This window comes from Fundulus heteroclitus, chromosome 22, assembly GCF_011125445.2.
Source record: "Fundulus heteroclitus isolate FHET01 chromosome 22, MU-UCD_Fhet_4.1, whole genome shotgun sequence".
Taxonomy (NCBI): Eukaryota; Metazoa; Chordata; class Actinopteri; order Cyprinodontiformes; family Fundulidae; genus Fundulus; species Fundulus heteroclitus.
This window is the reverse complement of record NC_046382.1, coordinates 4,317,304-4,333,052: the sequence shown is the minus strand read 5'-3', so window position 1 is coordinate 4,333,052 and position 15,749 is coordinate 4,317,304.

The window sequence follows — 15,749 nt, the reverse complement described above, 5'->3', positions numbered from 1 at the left end:
ACTTAAGTCATTATATAAATAAAAAATTAGGATACATATATAAGTCAAGACGTAAACGTTTGTTTCGTAATAATATACGTATGTAAACCCTCTGGCATGAGTCTGTGAAAGGGATTAATAAGATAAAAACACCAAAATAATCCTTTGTGAACAATGGTTTTTTTTATTAATTAAATGCTTATTGTGGAATCGTAGTAATTTTCCGACTTTTAATTTAAATGCATGTACTGGGTTAGGCAGGGAAATCTATTGGCCAGCCCCACCAAGATTTTTTTTCACCAGCCGCCACTGGTGTCCCAGTCTACGTCATCAACCTTCTCTTTTCTGATCTCATTCAGTTCTGTGGCAGAATTATAGATTCATTTAATACTCCTAATATCGGCTATGGCATCACATCTTTTGGTTTAATGGCCAGTGTTGGATTCATGGTCTGTATCTCCTTAGAAAGGTAACTATAAATTTCCCTTTAAGCTTCCTTATTGTCTGATATATTCCCATTAGTCAGTATGTGCTGTCCTCACAACACCTGACCATGTGCTGCTAAACAGCCAGTGAACAAAATTAAAAAAGTTCCCCACACAAGGCTTCCTTTTCTTGCGTTCTCTGAAGAACATTTATTCACAAATCTGGTTTAATGTTCTTTGTAACTAAAATATACATAAAAACTAATCACTGGCCAATATCCATGTCAGAATATCACATGTACATTTCACAGTTAGCTAGCTTAGTTTTAGCGCAAATATAACAATGAGAATTTTTTCTAGTCTTTATGCAAAATACTTTCAAGGCATGTTAAAGTGATTTCTGAGCAAATAAATACTTACAAAGAGAAATGTTTCCCAAAGCAGAAGCGTGAAGAACAAATCCACAATCCAACATGAGCAGTTTCTTTAGCTTACTTGTTAAACGCACATTTTCCCCCAGAGAAATACGGCAAAGATATTTTGAAGGTGAGAGCACTCACTATCTCACGTAACTCGCAAACAGATCTAAGGTGAGATGTCTCACTCGGATCAAATATAAACCCCACACCATTATAACTGTTTTCAGCATGGAATTCCTCCAAGTAATTTGAAACTATGAACTTATTTGATATCTTATTTATGTAATTTATTCATGGCATGAATTTCTTGCTGTCTTTTAACAAAAGGCAGGACACAGTACCTGATAGTCTCCATGGACTAAACAGCTCCATCTGTTATTACAGGTATTTGGTCATCGCCAAGCCACTGTGGTACAGATTCAGGAGAAACATCAAGACCTACGTGGTGGTCTGTGGTGTGGTCTGGACTCTTTCTCTTCCTTTTCCACTGACTACTTTTCTGACTACTGATCCTACTACTGCTTATACACTTCATTACTTCTTCTTACCATGTTTGCATCTTCAGCCCCTTCCCTTCTTCGTCTTCTGCTTGGTTGGGACTATTAAAGCTCTGTCTGGAGTCCTCAGTGTCCCAGTAGAAGAAAAACGACGAATCGTAGCCATTCAGGTTGTGGTGCTGCTAATTTACACTTTGCTTTTCCTGCCCAGCTTTGTTTATTTTATGTTCAATAGATCAAATATAATCTCCTTTTTTGTTGCTTTAGTTAGTCTTTATATTGCTCCGTTTCTAGACCCTACTCTGTATTTGTTAACTCGGAAAAGCTTCCTAGATAAGTTTCTGGCTTCACTCTGTTCTTGTAAAGCATCAGACAATCAGGAGATGAGCAGCAAGGATACTGAAAGCACGACTGCTCCACATACTGAGACTGTTTAGGGTTTAATATCTGGAGCCTCCACAACAATCTACTGTAGCTGCTTTTTGATTGGCCTAGCAACATAAATTTCAAAGACTTCAAAAAGTTTTATTGAAATAATTTCTTGGGGAAACATCTACTAAAAATAAAATGTGAGCAACCAGCTACTGAAAAACAACGTATTTAATTCTCTGAGCATTTATTTGATTTTTCTGCAGTGATTCACTGAATCATTCTGATGGTGGTTTTCTAATTTATTTATGTTGTTTGTTTCTTCTGGGTGTGCATAGTTCCTTAGCTGCCTTTTATCTTAATTTTCCTTAGTTTTATTGTTTCACTAGCCTAGCAGAGAGGATTTATTGATTGTAATATAATGTTAATTCAGATAATCTTCATATAGTGATGTTCCCTGGATGTTCATTTTATTTCTGTTAATAAATTCTTGAACTTGAAGGGAAGTTGTCACTCATTTATTCTATATGTGTGCAGAGTTTGTGTTAAAAGAACATCAGAGCTCGATTCATTTCTTTCAACTATTGTCCTGATATCAGCTGTTTGCACCAGACAATACCTAACAGTTATTTATTAAACGTTAAATAATTTTTTTAACTCAATTATAATTTATACCTGTTAGGATGACCCAGTATCTAAAATGTTCACATTTGCAGGTTTTTTTTTTACACTGTATTCATCAATACAAAAACATTTTCTTCTCTTTTACAGAACTTCTTCTAGCAAAACCACCTTTTTGTCTTTATTTTAAATAATAATTAGTATTGTCTCTAAGGAAAAGTTTAATAGCACCCATCCATCCATTTTCTAACACGTTAATCCCTCATGGGGTCATGAGGGGTTGCTGGTGCCAATCTCCAGCTGTCAGTGGGCGAGAGGCGGGGTTCACCTGGACAGGTCAGCAGTCCATCACAGGTTTAATAGCATAGGTTCTCTATTTATTACAAATGTTTTTGTGCATCCTGGGTGTCTGGAGAGATTATGTGAAGGATATGATCTTCTTTCTTTGGGGGTGGACCAAATATGTTTAGCTTGTCCTGTTCACTGGGGACCCAAACGTTGAAGATCAGCCTCAACACGTCTTGATGCTTTAATGCACCAGTGAGAAGCGAACAGTGCAGCAATCAAAAGTGAGGAGATGGCATTACACAAGCAAACCAGATGACCATTTAGGCTACTGCATCATATTCAATATAGAAAATACTTTCTTACCTACAAATATTCTTTGCAAATTCCTTCACTTTTATTCATGATTATTGATTTTTTCCTGTTATTTATTTAGCCTCAATAAAATTACGTTACCAGACCCGCACCTTTAACCCACCGGGGCGTGAAAACTAATTAATTTCCCTCTATGGTGAAGATCAAGCTCATTTTATCTACACATTATAATTGTACAATTGTTATAGAAGTTTATGTGCTAATTTTCTCCACTGTTTAGCTGTTGGATTACCCATCAGGTCCCTCTGTTCAGGGATCAGCCAATCAGATCTCTCTGTTTCAACCATCTTCCTGCTTCACACACTGAGGCTCGCTAAAACTCCTCCTCTCTACTCCTAAAATTTTTTCTTTCCCTTCTGAGCTCTCTGAATGTCTCAGATGCTTTTATTTAACAAGGTAAAATTAGAAGAAAAGTCTTAGAATTAGGGAAATTCTCAGACTTTTGTAAAATGACATTAATAAGAGCTAGTTTTAGTATTAGCATTCTTTGTGAACACAGGCACAAGTCCTTGTTATATATCTCCTTCCATATGTTTTTTGTAACTGTCATACTAAAATGTTTCCATTTTAGGACAATGAAGGATTTTTTAGCTTAACCCTTATAGTCTCTATAGAGGTGAGGAAATTATGTAGTCAGCTTATTAAATTTAATATAATAACCTAGCAAGTAAAATGAATCTCTTCCAGAGAAAATCCTGATTGAAAGAACAAACTTCAGCCAGTCAAACCATAAAACAACAGAGTAAAAGCATTTTAAACAAACCATTTAACTAGGGTGACCATATTTTCATTTGGGAAAACCAGGACACCTTGGAGCGGGGGGTTATCTCTGTTCCCATGCATAGAGATGTTTGTGGCATGCACTTACTTAACATAGGCCTACGTAATCCTACAATAACATGATATTTACAGTTTGTTTTTTAAAAATGCTTTTCAGTAAAGGTCAACAGCAATAACTCCAATAACAAATGATAATTTTATTAAAAATGTATTTATTAAAAATGGCTTAACAATTCCTGTAATGAATGAATAGCACAATGAAAGAAATAATGTCTCATCTAAACATCCCTCACTTAACAATAAAAGTTAATAACTCTCAACTCCCAATACTCAGCCTCAGTAATGAACGAAATAATGTCTGTTCTGTAGGCTATTGGACAGAAAATACCTCTTGTGTAGCAAAAATAACTCAAAATGTACCAAAAACGAACAAACATATCAATAGACTATCTTTACTTTCCTGCTTAATTAACTCGTGCAGTCCATAACTGTTGTGATGTTTCACTGAGCCTCCGCTGCATTCACTGCATCCTTGTTCCCTGGTTTGACAAAGTACTGTGTGATGGAGCTCGCACTACTCTCACCTCGGACAGTTTTGTGTTTATCGGTGTCCAGGTGGCTTTTCAGATCCCTTGCACCTCAATTGGACACCGAGACATATGTGCCTGCTTTGCACACTGTGCACAAGGCCTCCCATTTGTCTCGACCCGGTCTGAAAGCGGGGAAACTCTTTTGTAAATCGTCGGTAAACATACATTTGTGCTTCGGCATGTTGTTGGCGTACTGACAGCCACGCTATCTATCTTCTGATTAAGAACAGGGCTGCCCGCACTGACGCGGCTCGGGGATTACGTCACACGCAGCGCTGTGCGCAGTGCCCTAGTGCCTGTCAATTTAATGGTCCAATGAAGGTAATTTAAAAAGCAGGACATTTCCTCACTTTCTAAAAAAAACCCGGGATGCCCGGGACAGGACGTGAAATACGGACATGTCCCGGGAAATACGGACGTTTGGTCACCCTAATTTAACTTGCCCTGCTCCACTTTGCCAAACCTGTTTGTGTCATGTTTTACGGAATAAGCAATCACGGAGTCAGACAGTTTGGTTTAGAAAGTTTATTGAAAAAACTGGTGTAGGCTTGAGTGTGGTTCTGGCTGGTTGGTTTCGGCGGGTTCCACTGGAGACAGAACAAGGAAACTGGTGAGCAGAGGAAGGTGCCGACGTGTCAGAGAAAGGGGCTCACTGAGTTCTTGGTTGGGTTTCAGTCCAGGGAGGGTGATGTCTGGTGCAGGTCTGGTGAGCTCTCTCTGGGTTCTGCGGTGTTGGAGGGTGGACAGGCAGGTGAGCACAGCAGGAGGACTTAACCATGAGCGACGTCTGGGAGTTCTGATCTTGACTCGAGGAGATCTGACTTGGAAGTGCGGTAACTCGGGAGTCCAGGATTCTAAATGAAGCAAGGAGCAAAGCATGGAGTTAGATGAGGCTCGGAAAGATACTAGGAACTAGATTCAAGGCTGGTCATGTACCACGCTGGAAGCGAGTAAGAACCGACGCCCTCCTGCTGGAAAGCTGCTCCTAAAGAAGAGCAGCAATCAGTGATGATGGAGAGCACCTACCTGTCATGCCCTGCAGAGGAGGAGAGAGAGACCAGCCTGCACCCAGCCCACAGAGTGTGACAGTCTGCCTCTGAGTCAGTTCGGTCCACTTTGAGCATCCAGTTTGAAGCAGGCAGGGTGAAGGTTGTCTGATTAGCGATGCCTGCTATGCGGCTAGCTTGATGTGTGGCTGTCAGGGGGCAGCTACAGGTCCTAGGCCATAGAAAACTCAGTGCTGCAGCATGTGTGAGTTCGAGCTGTGGAAGCGGGGACCTCCACTCAGCTTCCCTGGCATAGATGCTCTTGTGGGGATCTGTGCCGGATGCAGCGGGCGACTTCAGATCAGCTTTTCCTCTCAGCTTGGTCTGGTAATAGAGGAGGAGATCACTCCGTGCCGTCTCAACTCAGCTTTCCTGCAACAGCTGAGAAAGATTACAGGCAGACCGTCTCCAGGGCAGTTGCCTGTAAGTTCTGATGTTGGTTTCTTAGACAACAGACTGCTTAGCCTGACCAGCACTGCAAATGTTCGTGGGTGTCCAGATCCGTTAGGACCCAGGCGTCTGTCTCCAACGCTGCTGCTGAGGAACAGCGTGCATGATTGTCTGTGGACAGCAAGTCTTTATACAGTGCCCAACCCCCCCCCCCCCCCCCCCCCCCCCCACCACCCACCCCACAGTGAAAGCCATTCCCTGTGTACTTGTAACAGTGTCACATTTCATGTTGTCTCCAACTCAGTCTGGTTTTATTCCTCATGGCTTCATTGCACAACACTCTGGTGTGGAACAGAGACACCAGGGGAATCCGTAGCCAATACTTTATGCATGATTATGTCCATTATTTGCCATTTGGCCATGGCTCAAATATTTTGTGGCATCTTGACTTATTTACAATTTGTCATATTAGTCTTTGTCAGAATTCAGTTTTGTCAGCTCTTTCCAGACACTTCTAGATCCTTCCACCACTCATTCAGCCCAGTTACCTCCAGTCTTCACTTCAAGCCTGATCAGCTTTAACTGTCTCAGTAATCAAGCCAGATTCTTTCCACCTACCAAACCCTCTACATAAGCTCCCCTCAGTCTGCCATTCCCCGCCAGATCGTCTGCATACGTACCTCATCCTTGCCTTGCCTCATGTCAACCTGCCTGTGCTGCCTTCATCTGCCAAGCCTAGGTTCCCTGCATCTGCCAGCTTCAGCTCCGCTGTCTCCACCATCCCTCTGATGCAGCCTGGTACAGTCTTCTGGTTCTTCAGTCAATATTTAACTTCTCTATTCGACTGACTTACATGATCTGGTTTAATTTAATTTGTCATGACAGTCATACTATGAGGTTTTAATTATTTTGACCATCATGATGAAACATGGAAACAGTTTGCTCCAGATTCACATCAATATCAATGTTATAAGTAACTTCAGCCTGATATAGGATGACTTAGGACCTGATTGAGGTTCTTAAATTTGATGGTAATAGTAATTATCAGATTTAGAAATAGGGTCTTTTGCTCTGATTATTCTAGAGCAGGATTCCTCTGTGCCTGAGAGGGTTTTTGCTACGTTTTAGATAGGGTGATGTTTTCATAGGAGAAAAGGCCCAGCCTGACCTGGGCCTTTTCTCAAAACTCACAGTTCCCTGCTGTGAGTTTTGAGTTTGTAAATTTGGATGTGCTGGATATTCATCCTTGGATGTGTGGAGTTACAGGTTGGAGGCTTTTAGGCAGGCTGTTAGAGTAGACACATATGACCATATTAGTACACAGGCTTAGATTACCTACGCTAATGTAAATTAAAATAATGTGTGTCTAAGAACCTAAAATAGCCTTTGCTGTTCATGCTGATTATTGTTAAATGTTTCCATTGATTTATGTCAGGCTCACATTTTGTTGGAGCTGTTGAAAGCAGTCATTGGTAAAATAATGAGCTGACTTATAGATATTTGTGTCCATCACAGATGTGGCATACATTGATGTGGACAAAGGGAAATTGTCAGTTATCTCAAGGCAGCATGTACACTTCGACAGTTTTGGACACCATGTTATTACCCAATCTATCAGATAATACCTGAGAGGGGACCAGTTTCTACTTACGAAATTGAGAGAAGCGAACATCTTTCCATGCAAATCTTGGCTTCAATACTCATGTGACAGGCATTCTAAGCTTCCACTTCCTCATCCGTTTTTCCCAGGCCGATAGCTGTCTAGAGCCTCAGATGAACCTGTAACGATTTCTCTGGCTTGTTTAGGTTAAAGCTGTTAAAGTTTAGTTTCTGTTTGGAGAGTAATTTCCTTCAGGAGAAGTTATTCAATGTTTGATTACTTATCCGGGGTAAAAGGACCATACAGGATGCAGAGGTCTCTTACAACTAACAATTCAATTAAATTTTATTTATATAGCGCCAAATCATGAAACATGTCATCTCAAGGCACTTTACAAAGTCAAGTTCAATCATATTATACAGATTGGGTCAGATTATACAGATTGGTCAAAAATGTCCTATATAAGGAAACCAGTTGATTGCATCAAAGTCCCGACAAGCAGCATTCACTCCTGGGGAACCGTAGAGCTACAGGGAGAGTCGTCTGCACTGTACATGGCTTTGCTGCAATCCCTCATACTGAGCAAGCATGAAGCGACAGTGGGAAGAAAAAAACCCCCATTAACGGGAAGGAAAACCTCCGGCAGAACCGGGCTCAGTATGAACGGTCATCTGCCTCGACCGACTGGGGGTTACAGAAGACAGAGCAGAGACAAAACAAGACAGACAAACAAGCACAGAAGCACACATTGATCTAGTAATCTGTTCTACATTAGATGGTAGTAGCGGGTGAGCCGTCTTCTCTGGATGATGTCACAGTTAACAGAACACCTGACCAGGTGTGCCTTCTATGAAGATAAAGGAGAGAGAACAGAAAGTTAAAGCAGAAATTACAACACACAATGCATAATTAAAGAACAGTAGAACTCTATAGAGTGAGAAAATTAGATCCTGATATCCTCCAGCAGCCTAAGCCTATAGCAGCATAACTATAGAGGTAGCTCAGGGTAACATGAGCCACTCTAGTTATAAGCTTTGTCAAAAAGGAAAGTTTTAAGATTAGTCTTAAAAGTAGACGGGGTGTCTGCCTCATGGACCAAAACTGGGAGTTGGTTCCACAGGAGAGGAGCCTGATAGCTAAAGGATCTGCCTCCCATTCTACTTTTAGAGACTCTAGGAACCACCAGCAGACCTGCAGTCTGAGAGCGAAGTGCTCTGTTAGGAACATACGGGGTAATCAGAGCTCTAATATATGATGGAGTTTCTTTATTAAGGGCTTTATACGTTAGAAGAAGAATTTTAAATTCTATTCTTGATTTAACAGGAAGCCAATGAAGGGAAGCTAAAATTGGAGAAATATGATCCCGCTTGTTGATTTTCATCAGAACTCTTGCTGCAGCATTTTGGATCAGCTGAAGGCTTTGAACTGCATCTTGTGGACTTCCTGATAGTAAAGAATTACAATAGTCCAGCCTTAAAGTAACAAATGCATGGACTAGTTTTTCAGCGTCACCCCTGGACAGAATGTTTCTAATTTTGGCGATATTCCGGAGGTGAAAAAAGGAAACTCTGGAAACCTGTTTAATATGGGATTTAAATGACATGTCTTGGTCAAAAATAACACCAAGATTTTTTACTTTATTACCAGAGGCCAGGTTAATGCCATCCAGATGAAGTGATTGGTGAAGAAGTTTATTTTTTGAGGACTCTGGCCCAAAGATTACAACTTCTGTCTTGTCAGAATTTAGATGCAGGAAATTTAAAGTCATCCAGCTTTTGATGTCATCAAGACATGACTGCAGTCGAAGTAATTGATTGGATTTATCTAACAGGGGCAGTAGCTTTTACAGGACGCTCCAAGGAAGGTCCTACAGTCTCATATTTCTTATAGCTTTTAGTTACAGTTTTATATTTATATTCATCATGGCTGAGGCACAACACTAACATGCCTATTTATACTCCCTAGAGAGTTGCGTCCTGCTAAAACCTACAGGGGACAGCGTCTACTCCCTCTAGGTCTTAACCTGCTTTCCAAACTACAGAACACAGAGGAGGGTACTCTTCATCATTAGGAGGAAACCCTCACCCCCCTTTGCTTCTGTTCTACTTGACAATCCAGACACAAAGGCTCCTCCAAGACAAGAGGAATTCAAACACGGAGCATGTGTTAAGATAATAATTACTTTACTGTCCAGCAATGGGGAAATTTGGGTTGAAATGTCATCCAACATTTAAAGGAGATGGCTACAAGTTCTGCTCCTCCCAGCCAGTAGGTGGCACACTCACACTCACCTGCTCTGGTTCCAACCTTCAGTTGTACTGTTTGCAATTCAGTTGCCAGGTCCGCAGGTTAGCTTTAGCAAACATTTAATTTATCTGTTCAGAAGGAAAGCAGCAACCTCCATGTGGTTTCTGAGTACCAGTCTAAATATGTAGGGAGTTATTTATATATATAAGAGCTATATATTTATTTTCCTTAATATATATACACTTTTATATTGCACCAATCTAGACTTTCTGTGGAGGTATTATTTTTGGAAAATCAAACGTTTTGATGAAAAAGCTGTGACTAAAGTAATATGACTCACTTTTTAAAAGCTTCTTTTAATGTGAACAACTTACCTTTGTTTTGCACATTCATTACATGCCTTTAACTTATTTGTTACCAGTTTATTTGCTCTTTAATTCGTAGTCGCCAAAGTTAACCATGAAATAACAACCATCAGCCGACTCATTTGCACATAGCCATGCATGAGGAGGTTTGCATTGACCATTTATGATTGAATCTGTGTGTATAGAAGGCATAACATGAGGAGCCTGGTACACAAACCTCCAGATAACAAGTGCCTTTCATAAGAGGGAATTGTGCTGGTGTGCATGTTTTATAAATCAGGGAAAAAAAATCTGTACACTATTTTCAGCTTTTGAGCATACGCAAACCTTTAATTGACATTTAAAATTTACAAAGCACTGGTGGCCTTTAATAAGTACGTTGACAGGAACTGGGTCTGAGTGTCAGAGGGAGAACATGTGGTAAAGGTCAGAGATGAACCCAGGAGGACTGCATCAAGGACTAAGGCCTCCATACATGGATTGTGTGCACTACCCCTGTCTCACTGGTGCATCCAGTCTCTTCATTGTTTTTTTTATCTATATGTTTTTTTCTTTTCTACATATATTTACATGCCTTTCCCTAAAGATAAATGGGAAAAGCCCCAATATGTTTTTGAGAAACAACATTTCCTCCTCTGTACTTTTTTGCACTGAAACAATTTGCATAACAGTTATGATGAGGTTTATTCTAATGGCAAGACAAAGACTTTTCAGAAATTTAATTTGAATATCTGAACAAAAACAGTTTGCATAGTGCCTGTCAAACGCCTAATTTGAAATTATTCAAACATGAACATCAAATAAAGAAAAGACAGATAGCATTATTTCCGTATTCTCTGATGTTCCATAAAAAACTTGAAATTTAAAATATACTTGAAAAAACAGGTGCAAATGTTTTTACTTAAAAGTGTCTTAATGTAGAAAGGGAGGGGGCTGGAGCATATTTCCAGTAGTTATTGGGTGAGAGGCGGCATTCTCCAGTCCATCACAGGGCAACACACAGAAACACAGGACAAACAACTATGGACACTTTAAGCTTTTATATGTTAATTTAAAGAGACCAAGACCAAGAAAAGATGTTGCCTGCTTAAATAAAATATAGATACATCCAGTTTGCACGTTATGGTTAAAATATATGCATATCACAACTTCACAGAGGTAACATAATCAGTATGTGTGCACACATACAATCATTAGTTTTGTACAACAGTTATTGTAACCATTAGCATTGGAAGGACGCTTATCTTAACACAAGAGTTAATTTTGATCAAATCAGACCATAAATTCTAATATAAGAGCATATTTCTGGCTCTCTTACCTTCAGTGTTTGTTGATTCTTTGTTGATATTTAAGTTCTGCTGAACACTGCAGTGAGATTGGCTCATAACAAAGAGATTCATCTTTTATAGTTAGTTCAGCATGAACGTTTAATTGTTTAAACAGTAATTAAACACATATTAAAGTGTCTTTGTCTTAGTAAATGTGTTTATATGATCAAAATAATTTCTTCAGTCTCTTTTGTTTTCTTTATATCTGCAGTCGTTGATTACATCAAAGACGTGAAGCTGATTGTGTAAAAGTTTGGGATTTTTCATTTAATCTTTCAAAAATAAGCATTAGAGTTTTTTGTGTATTTTTTTAAAGTTCAGTTAATTTATTTTATGCTTTATGAACATTAGTGGTATTTTTAGATGATTCTAAAATCCCAGCTGCATGGAAAGGAGGATCTATAGATTTCTTACCTGATGAACTGAAAAGCAACGCCCCTCTGGACAAATTCGAAGCAGGCGTGTCAGAAACATGTTTATCATAGAAATATTTGCATGTCTCACATGAACTATAAATGAACAATGCAGAGAACAAACTCTCCAAATCTCCACTGCAGCTGTTCAGAGCGCTTTAACATTTAAAAATTCAACTTGTAAGGTAAAAATTTCAATTTTAATTTTAAACATTGAATTTATTTGCTTTAGAAATGACAAAAAAATTATTTAATACTGGTTATGACAGTTATTTGACATGTTAAAAACTCAGGCATGGGAAGAGTTCAGAGAGGCCATGGAGAAAGACCTCCGTACGGCTTCGAAGCGATTCTGGTCCACTATCCGGCGTCTCAGGAGGGGGAAGCAGTGCAGTACCAACACTGTTTACAGTGGGGGTGGTGTGCTGCTGACCTCAACATTGGACGTCGTGTTTCGGTGGGCGGAATACTTCAAAGACCTCCTTGATCCCACCAACACGTCTTCCATTGCGGAAGCAGAGCCTGAGGACTCTGGGTCGGGTTCTCCCATCTCTGGTGCTGAGGTTGCCGAGGTTGTTAAAAAGCTCCTCGGTGGCAAGGCCCCGGGGGTGGATGAGATTCGCCCTGAGTACCTTAAGGCTCTGGATGTTGTGGGGCTGTGTTGGTTAACGCGGCTCTGCAACATTGCGTGGACATCGGGGGCAGTTCCCCTGGATTGGCAGACTGGGGTGGTGGTCCCACTATTTAAAAAGGGGGACCGGAGCTTGTGTTCCAACTACAGAGGAATCACACTCTTAAGCCTCCCTGGTAAGGTCTATTCAGGGGTTCTGGAAAGGAGGGTCCGTCGGATAGTCGAATCTCGGATTCAGGAAGAGCAGTGTGGTTTTCGTCCTGGCTATGAAACACTGGATCAGCTCTACACCTTCAGCAGGATCCTGGAGGGCGCATGGGAGTTTGCCCAACCAGTCTACATGTGCTTTTTGGATCAGGCATTCGACCGTGTCCCCCGAGGGATCCTGTGGGGGGTACTCCGGGAGTATGGAGTACCGGACCCTTTAATAAGGGCTGTCAGGTCTCTGTACGACTGGTGTCAGAGTCTGGTCCGCATTGCCGGCAGTAAGTCGGACTCGTTTTCGGTTAGAGTTGGACTCCGTCTAGGTTGCCCTTTGTCACATAACTACATAACTTTTATGGACAGAATTTCTAGGCGCAGCCAAGGTGTTGAGGGGATCCGTTTTGGTGGCCTTAGGATTGCGTCTCTGCTATTCGCGGATGCCGTGGTCCTATTGGCTTCATCAGGGCGTGATCTACAGCTCTCACTGGAGCGGTTCACAGCCGAGTGCGAATCGGCCAGGATGAGAATCAGTCCCTCCAAATCCGAGACCATGGTCTTGAACCGGAAAAGGGTGCCTTCTCCGGGTTGGGGAGGATGTGCTGCCCCTAGTGGAGGAGTTCAAGTATCTTGGGGTCTTGTTCACGAATGAGGGGAGGATGGAGCGGGAGATGGACAGGCGGATTGGTGCAGCGTCTGCTGTGAAGTGGGTGCTGTACCGATCCGTTGTGGTGAAGAGAGAGCTGAGCCAAAAGGCGAAGCTCTCGATTTACTGGTCGATCTACGTTCCTACCCTCATCTATGGTCACGAGCTTTGGGTCGTGACCGAAAGAACGAGATCCCGGATACAAGCAGCTGAAATGAGTTTTCTCCGTAGTGTGTCTGGCCTCTCCCTTAGAGATAGGGTGAGGAGCTCAGTCATCCGGGGAGGACTCAGAGTAGAGCCACTGCTCCTCCAAGTCGAGAGGAGCCAGCTGAGGTGGCTCGGGCATCGGTCAGGATGCCTCCTGGACGCCTCCCTGGTGAGGTGTTCCGGGCACGTCCCACCGGGAGGAGGACCAGGGGGAGACCCAGGACACGCTGGAGGGACTATGTCTCCCGGCTGGCCTGGGAACGCCTTGGGATTCCTCCTGAGGAGCTGGCCCAAGTGGCTGGGGAGAGGGACGTCTGGGCCTCCCTACTGAAGCTGCTACCCCCGCGACCCGACCCCGGATAAGCGGAAGAAGACAGAAGGACGGACTCCTGGACAGAATGTTTCTAATTTTGGCGATATTCCGGAGGTGAAAAAAGGAAAAGATGCCCCTTGAAAAATAAAAAATATATAATTTTACAATTTTCCTGCAGGCCCAACAAAGTAAAATTATATTTTACTGAGATTCCCCATATAGAAACATTAAATTAAATCTACTTCAAAAATGGAATTCCAACTAAAGTAAGTGAATAATCAGCAATAAAAAAAGAGAGGTTTTTAGTTTATTTGTTGTGGGGGTCAGTCTGTAATAACCCAGAAGTTCGACTCATTTGTAGTAACCAGAGATCTCACTTACTGCAGTTGTGCACTGTCAGTAAGTATTTTACCATCACCATGTCTTTGTTTATCCTGCGTTAACTTCCTATCAGATCTGATGTACCAAAGCCTCCACTTTCTCCAGCTTGGCTTTTATCCTTGTAGGTCACCAACAGTTTGGCTGGAAAGAGTATGCTGTGTCTTATCCCCATTTTGCAGAGCTGTCGTTTGTCTGATTCAAATTGCTTCTGTTTCTTATGACACTCAGCAGCCATGTCCGGGTAAAGTCAAGCCAGCTTACCCTCACAGCGGGCTTGCTTCTTCATTTTAAGAACTTTCACCACCAATGCCTTGTCTCTGTCACTGAGGAACTTCATAATAAGTGTTCTTGGACGAGTGTTAGGCTCATACCTGGGGTCTATGTGCTGTCCTCGCTCCAGGACATTTTTTGACTTGAGCTGGGGAATATCAAGCATCTCCGGGACCCAAGATTCTAGAAAAGTGCAGGGATCCACACCTTCCACTTCTTCGGCAGGTTCACCACTCTCAGAAAAGCTCTTCTGGATCTGGTTTCCAAATCTATTATCTTGTCTTTCATGACCATGTTTTTTGTGTACCAAACTCTGAAGTTTTGCTTGGAGATTATCCTTTATCCTTAGTATCAGAAATGCGAGTCTCAGCATTGAAACAACACTCCATGCATTTCTCGACCGCCGTTCTAATTCTTTCTGTTGCACTGAGTACTACAGCTAATATGTTTGAGAAGTCAGCTCTTAGGTCTTTAATGGCCTCTGGGTGTAGAGCATGGTTTTCTTCAACCCCTACTGTATCTCCCCTGTTGGGTCTTCTATATTTACGCTAGCATTAGCTTCTCTGCTTTCTTTGGATGCCCTGAAGTCAAGCTTCCCTTGTAAAGATTTACCACGACCTTTACTCATTCTAATCAGTCCCGAAGACTAAGGCAACCTTTAACAAGGATATTGTGTGCAACTTGATGAAATATACGTAAGTATATATTTTAAACAGGAATTATTGTCAAAGAATCACAGAGGATGGAGTCATGCATCCAAGTAATGCGCTGCCATTACCGGAAGTCCACAAAAACATTTACATTTCCCCTTTATAACTCTGGGGCTGTACTTGGTTGAAATCACATATGCAATTTTAGGCAAAAATGCTCCTGAAACCTTCCGGGTTTAAGGGATTAAGGTATTGGAACGTGCCCCTCTCTTCCCCTTGACGCCAATCCATCTGTCTCTGGTTGTTGAGTCCATATTGCAGGAAATTCAGTCAACTAAGAGAGGGGGGTGGGGTCGAGTAGAATGGGCAGATGGGGCGGAGACAAGCATGCCAGTATCACTCACCACCCTCTCAGATTAAGGGGCAATAGTATTATACATATTTATAAGTATAGGCACACGTCCTATACATCTTCCAGGCACCGCCCCTTACCTGAGTTTTGAGCCCAAACTGTCCTGGGCATTCACATCTCCTCTGACCACTCCTGGACTGTGATTACCTACCACCTGGTAAATAGAGCCCAATAATACCTTAACTTCCTCAGGACACTAAAAAGGACTGGAATTTCCACTAAACAACAAAAACAAAATTACAGAGCTACCATAGAAAGTGTGTTATGTATCAGCATAACTGTGGTATGGGAGCTGCACCGTCCAGGACA